Source organism: Chelonoidis abingdonii, chromosome 14 (genome assembly GCF_003597395.2).
Source record: "Chelonoidis abingdonii isolate Lonesome George chromosome 14, CheloAbing_2.0, whole genome shotgun sequence".
NCBI lineage: Eukaryota > Metazoa > Chordata > Testudines > Testudinidae > Chelonoidis > Chelonoidis abingdonii.
Genome location: NC_133782.1, coordinates 20,951,702 through 20,968,357, shown reverse-complemented (window position 1 = coordinate 20,968,357; position 16,656 = coordinate 20,951,702). Strand labels below are relative to the sequence as shown.

At 48.9% G+C, this 16,656-nt stretch overlaps 1 protein-coding gene across 4 annotated transcripts in view; it reads left to right on the top strand.

Moving 5' to 3' along the window:
* The window catches only part of SRC (SRC proto-oncogene, non-receptor tyrosine kinase), a 69,821-nt gene that overhangs the window by 24,787 nt on the left and 28,378 nt on the right, over window positions 1–16,656 (top strand). For all 4 annotated transcript variants that reach the window (XM_032767385.2, XM_032767383.2, XM_032767386.2 and 1 more), the window contains exon 2: window positions 10,963–11,037. The gene's annotated coding sequence lies outside the window, so the exon portion shown is untranslated. The remainder of the gene's footprint in view (window positions 1–10,962; window positions 11,038–16,656) is intronic.

The following is a 16,656-nucleotide window of genomic DNA, read 5'->3' as shown; positions in this document are numbered from 1 at the left end:
CTTCAGGTTCCTTTTAAAGGGGCTTGATTTTTTTTTTTTTTCAGAGGCAAAGGGCTCAGGTGGGGTTACCGGACATACAGGTTATCCTGGACATTGCCTCTTTTTTGATCCTCTGGCTGGGTGGATCTTTCAAATAAGAGGCAATGTCTGGGATTTTTGCAAGCAGACATTGTGGCTCAGAAAGAGACATGACTGGTCCCTCCCCTGTATCAACAGCTGCCAAATCCCTAGCTCCCAGCCCTGGGAACGGGGGAGAGAGACAGAGGCACTGACAGACGGCTGTTGCTGTATCCTGGGCCTGCGTCAGCTGCCTTGCCACTGTGACAGGGAGTGACACTGCCCCCTACCTCGAGAGAGAGGCTGAAGACATCTCTCCCCCAACAGGGTTTTTTTTGGGGGGGGGGGGGAGGGAATGGGATGGCGGTGCTCCGGCTGTCTCCTTTTTCCTTGCTTCCCAGGTGTGCACAGCCCTTTTGTACAAGCCCCAACCACCCAGAGCTCTTTAAAAAAATAAAAATAAAATAAAAAATAAAAATACAAACACACACCCAGCTCCTGGAGTCATGGGATACAAGAATCTCATATTCCTGCCTCTTCCCCCCCGCCACTCCAACCTCCTAAAACGTCTAGCCTGCATGGTTGTGGAGTAAAGCTCATTATATAACCCTGGAACAAACTGCCTAGGGAAGTCATGGAAGTGCCTTCATTGGAGGTTTTCAAAAGGAAGCTGAAGAGCCATCTGTCTTGAATGGTTCAGACACAATAAATCCTGCAACTTGGCAGGGGGTTTAAATTAGGCACCCCTTGCGGTCCCTACTTGGATTCTAATCCCTAAGGTCTCAAAAAGCAGGAAGCAACCCCCAGGTTTTTAAATATCATGATCTTTAGGGTCTGAGCTAATAATCTTTGCTTGTATGGGCTTGGCAAGATTGTGTACAATAAAACTCTTATGAGCCACTCAAAACCTTTTCCTCTCCCTCTGAGTCTTAGGCACCTGGCCCATACTGTGGGACTCTCATTCCACAAATTCCTGCTGGGAAAGGAACCCTCCTCCAGACTAGGATAGTGCATGTTTCCCTGCCTCTTGTTTTCACTTGGGCCTCTGCCAATTGCAGTCAGTGCTGGGTGTTTACAGATAATTTACATGGAACCCTGCCCGCCTAGGCAAGTAGTTTCATAACTTACTCGACAAGCCAAAATAATTGCCAGGATTGGTCCAAAACCTAGGAAGATGACACATGCTCATGCAATAGACGAAGATTCCAATCTGTTGCTGCCTGAATATGCAGATTTGTGTGTGTTGTGCTCACGATTTACTTAGTCAGATAAAGCGTCCAAAACTCTTGATTCAATCTTCAGTCTTATTTGTTTAAGGCATTTAATTCCTTCTCATTTTCTGAGTTCCTTCCCTCTTTCTCCCTCCATGGGGGAGGGGATGGAGTGAATTTGCTTGTTAATTTAATTATCCCTTTCCTTTCTGTGACCCATTGGCCCTGGCTAGGTTTGGCTGTGTAGCTTTAATTAAGACGGTTTTAAATTTAACAGGAGCTGACAGGATTGGTGGGAGGGGCTGGCTCTTTAATACACTAGTTTGGGTCTTGTGGGAGGTGAGACAGTTCCAGGAACGTAATTTACCATATTCCCCCCTCCCGTCTATTTGTTTTATCTTGCAGAAATTTTAGCTGGATTAAGAGGTATGGGGGAGGAAAGCTACATTGCCATGAATAAGTAATGAATGGGGTTCCTTCACTCGCATCTTTGCTGGGTAACTGCTGAGCATTACTGAAAGCAGAGCTCTCATTCCAGGCAGCCGTACAGGGAACGGTGGGGTTCATAAGGAAGCTGGCTGTTTAAACTCACTGTTGCCCACCCTTGCGGCTTTGTGAGCCTTGTAATGTTTGGTATGTTCTTAAAACCCTAGCTCCTGGAGTCAGCAGAGTCTCCCCAAATCACTTTGCATTTGAAAAATAAAGTTTCTAGCCCGTTATGGTGGTGGAGAAAAGCTGATATGTGCCCTGAGTGCCTTCAGGTCTGAGCCTGTAATGTGCAAAGAGAAAGAAGCACTTTTTCCTCTCTAAACATCCTGTGGTATTTTGGGGCCTGACTCATGAATTTTTGAATGCCTGGGGTTGGCCATGCTGTGAACTGTCATGGCCTGGTTTGTAATGTTTCTTGGCACAGATTTGCATCCCTACCAATCAGCTCACAAGGTCAGAGTGGAATCTCATCAGGCCTCTGTGGCAAGTAAGGCAATGTGATCTTGTATCTATGGTACTTGCGTGGTCTCTATCACCATAGTACTCAAGCACCTCGCAATCTGTAATGTAGTTATCCCCACAATACCCCTGGGAGGCAGGGTAATGCTAGTCTCTCCCCCCTCATGTTGGCAAACTGAGGCACTGAGACTAAATGACTTGTCCAAGGCCACATAGGAAGTCTGTGGTGGAGCAGGTAATTGAACCAGGTCTCCCAAGACCCAGGCAGCAAATTAACTACTGGCCCATCCTTCCTGTTGGACTGAGCTAGCCATCATGATGATGCGAGAGAGGTTGGGAACAACCCACTCTACAGATGACTCTGGCATGAGAACCTTTTGACTTATCATGCTGTCTTGTCTCTTCCTGTGATGAAGCCAGTGTGGCCCTTCCCCTGGTCATGGGTTGCAAAGTGTGGATCTAAACTTGCCCAAAGGTCTTGGCAGCAACTTAGATCTGAGCATTTGGTTGAGAACAATCCTACATCTTTGACTGCAAGCACTCGAATGTCTTTATGTGGCAAGTGAGAGACCCTGAAATGTTAGGGATTGACGTTGAAATCTGTTCATCCCAACAGCATCCTGAAACAGGACAGCGAGTTTCCAGTTGCATCACTTCCCCCTAACAAATGGCCTGCAAGACCAGAAGACATAAAAACATCTGTTCCCTTGGAGCTACTGCCTTGGATGTTGCAAGAATTACACTGGGGAGATTGGCACCATGCCCTCCTGTAATCAGAAATCCTGCCCTTTAATTACACCCACTCCACTTTGACAGGCTACAGTTGCTCTGGGCAATTCTCTCTTCTGGCCTCTTCTGTGAGGACTGAGACCCAAACAGGCAAAAGTTCAAGATTTAGGGATGGAATAGACAAGATCAGCCATGTGACATTTAATGTAGCATTGATAGCTCAGTGGTTTGAGCATTGGTCTGGTAAACCCAGGATTGTGAGTTCAATCCTTGAGGGGGCAATTTAGGGATCTAGGGCAAAAATCAGTACTTGGTCCTGCTAGTGAAGGCAGGGGGCTGGACTCAATGCCCTTTCAAGGTCCCTTCCAGTTCTAGGAGATAAGTATATCTCCAATTATAACAAATTCTCTCTTATGTAGTTCTAGCACTCTGAGAGTGTGGGTGAGAAATACCATTTTCTTTCTCTCTTCCCTTCCCCCCCTCAAATTTCTATTGCCTCAAACTCTCTGAAAGTACAAGTCTTACACATCAATCACTCTTGCATGGAGACCTGGATTACACTTAAAATTTTAGATCAACCTAGTTATGTCATTCAAGGATGGGGGAGCGGGGAATTCACACCCCAGAGAGCCAGAGCTACGCTGCCCTGGACCCCCAGCATAGATGTGGCTAGATGAATGGAAGAATTCTTCCATTCATTTAGCCACTGCCACTGAGGGAGATGGATTACTTACAGTGACAGTAAAACCCCCTTCTGCAATGTAGGAAATGTCTACACAACACTTGTAGTGTGACATAGCCATAGTCTCTTCTGTCCCCCTTGCCAGCAAAAGATCCACTTCTTAGTCTGGTCAGAAGCAGGTGAATTTATTAACCTCTGGTCCTGCAAACCATTGAAAGGGAAAGCCTGTCTCAGTTTGACTGACTGTACTTGCCTTCAGAATTAGGCTCTGAACAGGGCCTAGCTAGGAGCCTTGCACACCATTCTCTTTTCCCCACCTCCCATCTCAGGGATGGGGAGATAGGAGGATGCAACTGCTCTAATTTTCATATTACAGCATGTGACTTCAGTATTACAGCCATCTGATCAGAGCTCAAAACTTCCCAGACATCAGTTAACCAAAGAGCTGAAGCTGCTCCTATTAGCCAGAGCCTACCATACTGGGGCAGAGCTGGGCTGGAAACTATTTTCCTATCCTGTGAACATCTTGAGATATCTGAAACCATCCAAATTTGGTACAAAAACTCAACCTCACACTGAAAATCCAAAAATAAGCTTTTAATTTGGATCAATAAAAACATCTCAGTTTTGATTTTTTTTGTCTAATTTACTGAAGTTTCAAAACAAAAAGTCATTGGCTTGAAAACCAAGCTGTTTGTCAAAGTCTTCCATTCTGACGTTTTCCAATCTCGAAGCTCTTTCCAAAAAGTTTTTTTCAACTCACCTGATTATTTGTTTGTGAAACAGGGTCAGTTTCAGTGTTGAGGTATTGACACCCTTCAGTGAAGAGGAGTCTGTCAAATTCCCAGCCAGCTCTATCCAGGGGCAATCACTGCCCTTGTGAGAAGTCTCCCTTTTTTGCTCCATCTCCTCACAAAAAAGCTACAGAAAATAGGGAGATGCTGCGGTTCTTACCAGGGTGCTGGCTCTGGACCTGACTGGGGTCTCCAACTCTTTGGGGCTAGCAGATGTGTGTGCCGACTCAAAAGATTCCTCCCCTCCAGCTGTCTCCCAACAACTGGAAAGGTTGAGGATGGTCTCATTCCCGGATCTCTTTGGCACTGGGGAGGGCAAAGGGTTTCCCCATCTCTATTTGCCCCCGCCCCCGCCTCCTGGGTGCTGTAATAAGCAGTGTCTTTGCTAATGCGGTGGCATTTTAGAGATCCTCTCCAGTGCCTGCTTCACCTACTGCTGGGTGTTTATTTCCAAGTGGAACTGACCCTTTGCCTATTACAGGATTCTTCTGAACAGCAGCCATGAAAACAGAAAGACATTGGTATGTTTTCACTCTGCTGCTGCTACTCAGAGCTTTCCCAGGCTGCAGCAGAGGCACTACAGCTGCTTATCTGCTGACTCAGGAAGGCAACACTGCATCCGTTCACACTTGGCTCCCATATATAAAGAGTTCCTGCCAACCACAGAGGCTAGAAACATGGACTTTTGGTTAGCAGAAGCTTCAATTCTGCACAGGCTGAAGGCACGGGTTGCAGTTGCCAGTAAGGGGGAGAGGAGATTTTCATGCTCTGCATAGGATCTGCATACCAGTGCTAGAATTCACACCTCCAGCCTCTTAGCACACTGTTCTAGGTACAGTACCCCAAGGGGGGGAGCATAGTCTCCTCCTTTATGGGCCTGATCCCCACCATTCTTACTGCTTTGGGACTTTTGCTTTGTAGATGATGCTATTTGCCAAGGCCTCTGCTTTCCTGTCACAGAAACAAGAATGTGGTATCTCCAGATCTTGGTCTGGTAACATGGTGGGTGTGTGGGTGTCTCTCTCCTTAGCCCTTCTGGAAAGGAGACCGCTTCCCCTCCTCCACCAGTCTGGAAAGCTGTAAAAGCCACACTGATAGCACTCTCGCCTTGAGATATTTGGGTATAAGGAGCCTCTCTACTCGGGAGTGGTGGGCGGGCGAGTCTTTCTCAAGGAGACAGACTGGCTTCAATACAGCTGGATTTCCTTGGGCTGCAGCTGGCGAACTGTTGCTCTGCCGAGGGAGACGTAAGTCACTGGGGTCATTCTCCTGCCCTTTTCAACTCCCGGGGTAGCAGCTCCAGGGGGAATTTGGGGCAGGAGATCCTCGCTTGGTATGACCTGCTGGGAGACTCTCCCTTTCGTTGCCCCACCATGGGGTGGCTCTCAGCTTGTGAGGGAAATTCTCTCTTCCCTGTGGGTCCTGTCGGAGGCAGCAGATGAGACCTGTAGGCACCTAGCCAGCCTCTCGCCCCTGTGATGAATATATGCTGTAGTGTGTGAGTGCAGATTGCTGCCCTCTCAACTGTGCCATAGGCCCCATTCTGTTACCAGCTGGTGGAGATTCCCCTTGGTTCAGGTGGCAGAGGCTCTGCTTTGGGGCAGGAGGCTCTGACCCCACTGGTGAGCGTTGTCAGCATGCTGCACACCAGAACTTCTAGGTTCCCCTGTGTCTGCATCCGCCTGGGGTCTCTTGTATTGGAAGTGGATTGCAAGCTCTCTCAGGCGGAAACTGCCTTGTCCATGTTCGTGCAGGTCCTGGACCATGACTGAGACCTCCTAGGTGCTACCACAACACGCCAAGCTAATGCCATGGATTTGATAGTGAGGCCTTCACTTCAAAGGGCTCTTTTTCTTGCCCTTTCCACCATTTCCCCTTCCCAGGCCAGTTCTGACTTTGTCGGAGGGGAGCAGACGATACAGGCGCTAGCTTGGTATGCCCATTTCCTTGGCGGGAGGCTCTGTGCCGCGTGTGCAGAATCTCTCTAGAATAAATGCGGCGATGGGCTTGCAGATGGGATGCAGAGCACAAACCGAAACACCGCCCGCTCCGGGGCCTCCGGGAGCTGCCCGAGCAGAAGGAGTGGAAGCAGCTCTGGCCAGGTCTGGAGGCATTCCCCAACAGTTAATTTTTACTCTCCATATGCCAACGCTTTCTTTTCACACCCTGTGGCTCATTCAATTAACAACCCCACAGCTTTCCATGGATAAAGGGGGGGAAGTGGGAGGGCGGGAGGAAATGAACCAAACTGAACTATGCAGCTGAGTGCCTTGTTTTTAATTGCTTTGGGGGGTGGGGGTGGAGGCCATTTGCTAAGATCTATCTTGTTTTGTCTCCTAAGGGCAGGAATTGCATCTCTCAGCTTATCCATGGCTTCCCCCTCCAGCTCCCTCCCCTCTGTTTGGTCTTAATCAGTGCCACAGCTTGGGGTGGGCGGAGGGAAGTGGATGGAGGGAAGAGCTGTTGTGAAAACCTGGAACTGGACTTGTGGGAAATGTTCCTTGTGGCTGCTGGAAAATGCTACAAAGCTCCAAGGAAAGGGCAGATCTCATGGATCACAAACTCCTTCGCTACTTGGTATCTCGCTTCCCTCCTGCCCCTCCAACAGTGTCTATGGGAGCTGGCCGTTTAAGCCTCTTGAATAGAGGATTGCAAGCTGCCACTATTTGGCAGAGTAAAGATGGGCAGAGCAGACTCTGATGACTTAATGCCAGGCAGGGTGGCAGCATGGTTGTCTATCTGGTTAAGAGCAGAAGACTCCAGTTGGGCAACTGCCTGTTCTAATCCTGGCCGCATCACTGCTTTACTGTGATCTTGGGCAAGTCTCTTACCCCGTCTGTGGCTCAGTAGATTTCTGTGTGAAATGGGGATTGTGCTTAAACCTGGTGGTGGTGATTAATCCATTAGCTTGAAGTGCTTAAGATCCTTGGGTGGAAGGTGCTAGGGACGTGCATGCGTTACTTGTTAGTACTGCTCTGCCTGTCAACCGTCCCTAATTAGAATGGAGGTCTTTCAACTTCAACATAGACCAACTTGCATCTGTGGCATGGTCTGGTGGAGAGGTGCTGGGCTGGAATTCAAGGTCCTCGAGTGCTGACCTGAACCCAAATCTGCCACTGATGTAGTGTGTGACCTTGGGCAAGTCATTTCACTGCCCCTGTGTCCCCTTCTTTTTTTTTTTTTTTAAAGAGTGGGGGGGACTTTCCAGTGCTTTGAGATCTTGAGATGGGCTCTTGTCACTTGGCACCATAGATGCAGGCAGCAATATTCTGTACACTGGCTTCTGCTGATCTTAAAGAATAGTCCATAATTTCTCGAAATCCCCAGACAGGATGGTGGAAAAAATTGTTTCTACACCTCCAACTTGCCCTGTAAAGAGTGGACAGTGGAATGTTAGCAAGAGGGGAAATTCCGAAAAGGTGTTACCATCTGCCCTGGGGTGAGCCCACCTAACCCAGCAGTTAGAGCCCTAAAGGTGTCTGCTTCCAGAACACGATTAGCCTGGTCTATGCTAGACAAACTTCCCAAACGCTTCCCACTGTGGCTGATGCCAAACAGAGAGAGACCCCGGGGAGCTAGGGTAGGCCATGCTTATGTGCTCATCTAGAGGCTTCAGCAGTGCTGGGGGCAGGAGGCATTGTACAGCTTGTCTAGGGTTTTCAATATTCCTTCCTGTAACTACTTTCCTTCCTTTGCCATCCTCCCACCCTTAGTAATATTGTGTACCACAGGAGCACCTAGAGGCACTGTATGGACTTGGTGAGAGGCAGCCCCTGCCCCAAAGAGCTAACAATCCAGCCAAGAGATGTAGGGTAGAGGGGTATGAAACTGAGGGGAAGTAACTTGCCAGAGGTCACACAGCAGGTCGGTGGCAGAGATGGGAATAGAACCAGGATGACCTGGCCCAACTGACTTCAGTGGGGCTAGGACTTCACTCCAAATCTTTACAGTCCTAGTCCAGTGCCTGAATTGTTACCTTGCCTATCTTCCCGACCAGACCTGTAATCCATCTCTTTTCCCATGGATGCCTTTTCTTCTGTGTTTTGGTGGAATTTTTTTAATATCCCCTCATTCACTGGTAGCATCTCATCTGATCAGACATGCTGATCAGCTCAAGCCATGAGGGTGGTTTTTTTTAATGTGATTCAGACTAGTCATCCATCTTGCTAAATACAGTGAAACTCAAATACAGTACTGAGCAAGTAGGAAGATTCCCTTTCCAGAACTTCACTGTGGCTCTAACAGAATCAGACAGAGCCAAGGGATGCAGCCTCCGTAGACCTGTCAAATGCAGTGGAGTATGGATGTGGAAAGGGAATCTTATTTGTATGTACTGCAATTCTGAGTTGAGACTGTAACTTGAAATCCATGCATCCTGCTGTGAAATTATTTCTAGCAAATATTAGTCAAGTACAAATTACAAACCGTTCTATCTTAGAGAGCTGTCAATCAAATGCTGCTTGTTCTTCTAATCAGCCTCACTAAAAATAGTGGCAAAACTTATTAGCAGGGAGAAGAGAGGGATATCAAACTGTACTGTAGTGCGTCTGCGGCATGTTAAGCAACGTACTCAGAAACTGCCAGCCAAAATGTCCCAGTGGGACTGAGAGGAGATGTTTGGTTGCTGGGTCTGCATAGATCCTGGCAATAAAATCCAGTGATCATATCCACCCCAGTGCAACAGAATATTAAAAAAACAAAACCACCCTCTTCCTCTTCTCCCCCACCCCCATGGCTTTAGCCTTTGCCATACCTCCTTGTCTTGGGATCCTGTTAATTTTCAAGCTAAGCAGGGGCTGGGTCAGGTCTTTGATGGAAGATCTCAAAGGCAATCTAGCTAGATACTCAGAATCAGTGTGTGCTCTCATTTGGTCCTTGTCTACACTGATTCTTTCTAAAACCTTTGACCTGTGCCACTCTGCTGGTGAGAGTTCTCAGGTGAAAGGTACAGGCAGCCACTGGTATTGAGCCCAGCTCTGAGCCAAGTTAGATGATACTATGGTAAATACACCAGTGACTGATCTATTCTAGTTCACCCACCATTGCTAACATCAATGGCACTTCATGGCTTTGTCTACATTAGATTTTTTTTATACAGGTTTTGTCATTTGGATGAAATGTGAAATCATGGGCCTGGCCATTTCTCGTGATAAATGATCCCACAGCACTTTAAGAGTAAGGATGTTGCTCGAGGTGCCCTAGTTAAACCCCAAATTCAGTAATTATAGTCTGAGTTTCCCCTGAATTTTCAAATAGGTAGTGGTGTTATACCTCCACTAAGCCTTAAATTGTTGAGTATTGTTATAGCTGCGGCGTTCATCCCAGAAGTGGCTGCATTTCAGGGTAGCATAAATGTTCTCAGTATATCTTCCCCCCCCCCCCCCCCCAGTGGATTGAAGATGTGCGTATGGTGCTTTGGGAGCCTCTGAAAGCTGCTATAGAAGTACAAACTGAGCGACTTAGTGGATTTTTTTTTTTTTAAACTCCTTGTGCCCTTGTTGGGGGTGAAGGTTAGAGGAAGAACTCTCTGAAGGTGGAACTCCAACTAATAACTACTCCAAGGAGTAGTTTGTGGAAATGATGCAATTGGACCCACGTCATGTCAGTGAGAGTACTGGTGACACTTGTGAAAGGATTTGCTTTCAGACTAGAAGAAATTCAGCAGAAAGGGGTCCGAGAGCCTGAGTATGCTCAAGAAATGGAACCTAAGTGGTAGAAACCAGTTAAGACTTGAGCCTCCAGTTCACCCAGGGATTTTGGCATGTTTTAGATGGCATATTGGGCCTATCTGCTCTGCCGCTACCTGTGCTGTCCCTGTGCTCTCTCTGGGGGCAAGACTTGCGGCATCTCTCACAAGCACGATGATGTTCTCGCCCAGCCAGCCCAGTAGGAAACCTACATCTGTGCACAGGGCTGCTCAGGCTGATCTGTGCAGGCTAGTTCGGATCAGTGTCTAAACCCTCTGAGATGAAACCCACAATTCCTCTGAAGAGACACAGCAGTTCTGGGTACTGCACTGGCCCACCTGGCTCACGCAGGGAGCAGTTTCTCACACTGGTGACTACGCAGACACCCATTCAGGCACAAGCTCGGCTGGTTAGCCCTGGGCTGCCACTGACAACCTCCCCTTCCTTACCCTGTTGATTTGATGAAGTGGAGCAGAGACTCGTCCCCTCTTTACTCATGACCTATCAGAGGGGCAGCTGTTGGCTGGCTGTTGTGGACTTCAGAGCTCCACCAAGCTAGAAAGTTCTTGGGGAAGGTGAGGAGGGTGGAGATCACAGCCTCACTGTGGGAATTAGCCCTTCCCATGAGCTCTTCTTGCCCCAGTGGGGAAGCTGATGGGAAACTCCCCCCTTTCTGGGAGTGCGGGGGTAGAGGGAGGAAGTGTGAAACAGATTTTAAGCTGGAGTACTGAATGCTGCAAGCATGGGGCTATCTGTGCTGGGAAGATGCCCAGGCAGTGGCACTGCTTATGGGGCATGCAGTGAGCAGCATATTGAGAACTCTGTGCTAACCTTTCACTTCATTTGTGTCTCAGATTCCTGAAGAGCTGAGGTGACTTCACATACGGCCACACTGTCCCTATAGAAAGGCTGTAGCTGGACACGTTGCGGTAAGACCTTTTTCTTTTTCGGGCAGAGGGGAGAAGAGGATGTGAGAGTTCTGCCAGTGACTGTTCAACAGATCACAGAGTGAAACCGAAATCTTCTGCTTCACGGCACTTAGATCCCAGCTTCATCCCAGCTCAGGTACAGTGCGTAGGAATGACGCACATTACCTGGTCCTGCCAGGTGAGGGAGCTTTGTGGAGAAAAGTGCAGCTATTGGTTTGATTGGTCTCCATATCAGCTGGTGCCTCCAGAGCAGACCCCACTGGCTGTGCTGAACTGGGCATTATGCCTTTAGTTCTAACTGGCCTGTTGGACACACAGCTGAAGCCTTAAACTCATCCCACCAATGGCCTCAAACTCGTCCGTTGTGATTTCTTCCCTTGAGCTGAAACCATCAGAGAGCTACCACATACCTGAACTTGCCTTCTGTGCTTATCCAGCTGCGGAAAAGCCTGCCACCTTATACCAGGTCTAATCAGCCAGGAGCAAGTGTTTGGGAATGCTGGCCGCTTTTGCACTTCACCTTTGTGTGGAGAAGGGACGGGGATTTCAAATGAAAGATTCTGTGAGATCCTAATCGCTGACAAACTAGATGTCACCTGGAACTACAAATATGTTTTTCCCTGTGACAATCTAGAGCTGCTGTTTTGTTTTTGTTTTATTTTTAAACTGGGGGAAATGATGTGAAAAGCAAGAGGGTTTTTGTTGGAGCCAGGGGAGGACGGGCATGGGAGGCAGGAAATGTACAAGCCAACAGATTCCGGTCCCTCTCCCGAAAAGTGGCAGCACTTTGTTCCCTCTCCCACCCCACAATCTGCTTTTCTGTTTCCTTATTGTACGGCACTGCACGTGGTTTGGAACCCGTATGACTCCGGCTGTAAATTCTCTGGGGCAGGGACCATCTTTTTGTTCTGTGCATGGTGCGGTGCCGAGTGCAATGGGTTGCTGCTCCAGGATTGGGGCTCCAAGGTGCTACTGCAATACAGCCAGGATGTAGTAACGGCTTTGGGGATGATGATTTAGGCAGCTTTCTTCGTCCACCTGAAGCTTGGACCCATTTTTTGCAGCTTCCAGTTATCCAAGCAGGTCTCCTTGGTAGTGTAGTGGGAGCCTGGAAAACTGTACTAGAAACCAGTGTAGAGAGCGTGGTGCTGTGCCAATGTTTGTCTCCCAAGCTCTGCCTGTAACGTGCCATGCTCACAAGGCAAAAGGCCTCTCTCATGAGGTGAAAGCAGCCATGTTCAGCTGCAACCATACTGAAGTTGGCACCGTTCTGATCTTGTTGTGGCTAGGACTAAAGATTCCCCAGGGAAGCATCCAATATCTGTTTCCTGCTGGGGCTGATATTACAAGCGTCTCAGCTTGGTAGCTTCCTTTAAGCCCAGTAGCTCATTTAACAAGGCTAGAAGAGATGGAACTAGCTGTGGGAGGGAGCAGAGGAGCCAGCCTCCTGGAGGCTAACTGGACAGTAGATTCAACTAGCTGTATTCTGTCCTTCCTCCCTGCAGCCTATCTTTACTCCCTTTTCTTTCATGGCTCATTCTTTCTCTCCCCCTCCTGGCAGAGTGTGTCTGTTCTCTCACAGTCACCCCGAGACCTTTGTACACAGCGCATTCCCGGACAGGTCATTAATAATGCCTTTCCCCCAGGCGTTCCCTGTGCCACTCTTTAGCAATACAAATTCCTTTGCTAGACTAGTAAATAGGCATTGATCCTCCTGGTTTTATCAGGAGGGGGTGGTTGGAGATCTCCTTGTATTGCTGCTTTCACAACACTGCTGTTGCATCCTTCTGGATTGCAGGCAGAGGTTGGAATTTTAACCCTGTCCTTGCCTGAAAGAGGAAGCGTGGCTGCCGCCAGCTGTTTTCAGTCAGGATTCTGCCATTGTGGCAACTTATTGCCCACTGCCAGTTCTTGATGGGTCACCATTAGCTGGAGGGTTGGCATTGCCTCTTACTCTTTCAGAGGCACAGCTCTTTCCCCGACGGTTGATTCGATGACTCGACATGACTTCTATTTTGCACAGGGAGTGGAGGAAGAGAAATGTTTTTGGCAGCATGTCCAGGAGGGAAGAGTGATGTTGGGGCACTACCTTGGGGTGGGCATTGGGCCTGCTAAGAAGCCAGTGGGTATATGAGGAATGTTGAGGCTCACTGTATCAACTGCTGCTGGTACATCCTCTCTTCGATCCGATGGCCCTTCCCTATGTATGCTGTGATCCTACAGAGTGTAACAGGTGGAAGTTTCCTGGGAGGAGGGCAGTGGGGGATGGGAGGGGCTAGCTGCCTGCCCCTCATATAAGATTTACAAATCAGGCATTATAAAAAGCACACCTGACCCGAGTGAATTTGCCATTCAATCCTCATCTCTGTTGCCCCCCCTTCTAGTTTGGGTGGCCAGTGAAGGCTGGGCTCCAAGAGAGGACCTGCTGTTGGATTAGTCGGGGTAGCCAGTGTAAGCGGTGCTGAGCTGGTGGAGTAGGGGATGGGATAGAACATAGGGCAGAGGAGAGCTTGGGAAGTATGTAGCATAAGTAAAGGAAGAAGGACTGCCCCAGGATAGGTCTGAGCTGCTCACCTCTCCACCTCCACACCTCTGAATTCTGTCCCACTCTGAGCCTGGTGTCTGTCTGACTTTTTTTCTGTGCCTCCTGGTCAGTGGCCCTGTATGTGCCGTTGTTTCCCTCTCTCCAGTGGAGCAGTATAACGAAGGGCAGTGCCCTACAGCGCTTCCTTTTTGGTCTGTGCGTTCTCTCTCTGCAGCCAAAGGCCTAGAAGCTTGAGTGAGTGAGAGGCCAAATTAGGCCTCCTCAAAGCAGTGCACACTGTGATTCAGCAGGAGTCTGAAGCGTCCCTTTTTCAAAAGGGTAAACCCGCGGAGGGATGAGGGTTTCCAGCACTCGGGACTCTTAAGCCAAGGCACAGACTGTGCACTTGTGAAAGGTACTGAGGGTGGAGCCGTCCCTCTAGAGGCTGCTTGGATAGTCCCTAACTTGGAGACACCTGATATGCTTCCACAGTGGGTAGTGGGCTGCCACTAGCATCTTGCTCTCATAGGCGACTTCCCGATGGATGCTGCAAGGTATGCCAGCCCGGCATGGCAGCTCTCCCAGCTGGAGCCTACCAGCAGAACTCATGACATGGGGCAGTGGTTCGAAGTGGGTGGGGGAAGGTAGAGTTCAGGACTCATCTCTCCTAATCAAGTCCCTGCAGATGAACAAGGATTCTCTTGAGAGTAGGGTTGCCATAACATGCGCCACTTGTGAATGGACGTGGGGTGGGGGAAAGAAACATCCCCAGGAGTCTGAAACAAGGGCATCAAAACTTGCGCTGCCTGTTGGGGCCTAAACAGATCAGAAAGTATCTCCGGAGGTGACAAGGAACCATGGGTCTAGCCATGAGTGGCCATTTCTGGGTGCTTTAGATGAAGGCCTACATCCCCCCTCCCCCAGTACACCAGTTCTCTGATACCAGATGAGGGGTTGGCTCCTGAAGCAAGAGGATGATTGGTCCTGTTCAATTGTATTCTAGCTAGTGCAACTGCAGGGGCGGGTCTTACTCATGTAAAAAGCCTGGTCCTTTTCTGAAGCCTGTGTCAATGAGTTGTGGTGGTGATGTACACACAACCTCCTGTGGGACCCAATTGCTGTGTGAGCGGTAAAGTGTCAGTCCTACTTCCTACTCCCTTTGCCCATTGTCTTCCCCAGAAGTCATTCTCTCTGGGCCAAGTTCACTGCCAGCGTGAGTGATTTCAGCAGAGGAAGAATTTGGCCCATTGTCTTTCTATCTTCTCCTACCACTGCACACTGATCTGGGGAAGTCCCAGTGAAATATTCTGACACTAGGCTCTTGTGGGACTCTGAAAAGAGACACTGCAATGCATTACAGCGTGGTTAAGTTAGGCCCATTATGTCTGTCTTTCAGATACTCGCTCACCAGGCCAAAAAAAAGTGACTCAGAATGATTAGGAAAAATCCCTGCGCTTACACACAGACCATATTACGAGACTTAGTCTTTTTCCATTTGGGGAAGTGTTGTTTCCAGGGGAAATTCTGAGCCAACTTGGGTACTTGTGACTGCCCATGTAATGATGGAAAAGAAGCAGTGTGGTTAGGCCCTGTCCTGCATTGTGCGTGTCTCCTCCTCCCTTTGCACATAGATGGAATTTAGCAAGGCAGAATCTAGTAATGGAAACAAATGGCGGGAGACCTGAATCACCTGAGACAAAGGTAGGAAAAACAAAAGGCTGAACTTGGGGCAAGAGGAGGAATGTTTCTGTCTTTCCTTGTCTGAATGTTATAACCAAGTATTCCAGAGCATGAGGAACAGCAGTCTCCTAGATCAGTGGTTCTCGAAGCCAGTCGGCCGCTTGTTCAGGGAAAGCCCCTGGCAGGCCAGACAGGTTTGTTTACCTGCTGCGTCCACAGGTTTGGCTGATCGCGGCTCCAGGCCAGTGGTGGCTGTGGGAAGCAGTGCAGGCCAAGGGATGGCTTTGAGAACCACTGTCCTAGACCATGTTTTCTTGGTCTTCACAACATCCTCTGGCAAGGAGTTCCACAGGTTGACTGTGCATTTTGTGAAAAAAATACTTCCTTTTGTTTTGTTTTAAAACTGCTGCCTATTAATTTCATTTGGTGACCCCAGGTTCTTGTGCTATGAGGAGGATTAAATTCTTCTTTATTTACTTTCTCCATACCAATCATGATTTTATAGACCTCAATCATATCCCCCCTTAGTTGTCTCTTTTCCAAGCTGAAAAGTCAGTCTTATTATTCTCCCCTCATATGGTAGCTGTTCCATACCCTAATCATTTTTGTGGCCCTTTTTCTGAATGTTGTCCGATTCCAATATATCTTTTTTTGAGATGGGGCGACCACATCTGCATGCAGTATGTGTGTTAATGCTCAACTGTTGCATCCTATGGGCTACTTATGGGTAGTAGGGTCTCTTCCAGGGCCAGCTCCAGGCCCCAGCACGCCAAGCGCATGCTTGGGGCGGCATGCTGCGGTGGGCGTTCTGCCGGTTGCTGGGAGGGCGGCAGGCGGCTCCAGTGGAGCATCCGCAGGCATGCCTGCGGGAGGTCCACCGGAGCCGCGGGACCAGCAGACCTTCCACAGCCACCTCTGTGGGAGATCCACCGGAGCCGCGGGACCGGCGAGCGGCAGAGCGCCCCCCCGCGGCGTGCCGCCGTGCTGGGACGGCGAAATGGCTAGAGCCAGCCCTGGTCTCTCTCACAATCTTTAGGAATTTTTAAAATCCCATTGTTCCAGTGATGATTCAGCAGTTGTGTCTGAACTTCTGATGTGGTTATTATTTGTGTAAGTTGATCTGACTCCTCTCCTCCTGCCCATAGGTGGTGGAATGAAAAGCACTGAGGCTGCTGCTACACCCCCTGGCTTAAAGTGGTTTCCATCATATGCAGGGTTTATAGTTTGGTTCAGTGGCTCTCAGCACCTGTACTATACAAATTGTTCCAGCCCCCCTGCTCCTGCCTGTCCCCTAATAGGGACATAGAATGGAGCGTTTGTACGTAACAGTCTCCTGCTGGATGCGATTACCACCCTTTGCTGTGTCCCATGTAATGTTCTTGTTGGACACAATGCTGCTTTGCGATGTGGGATGA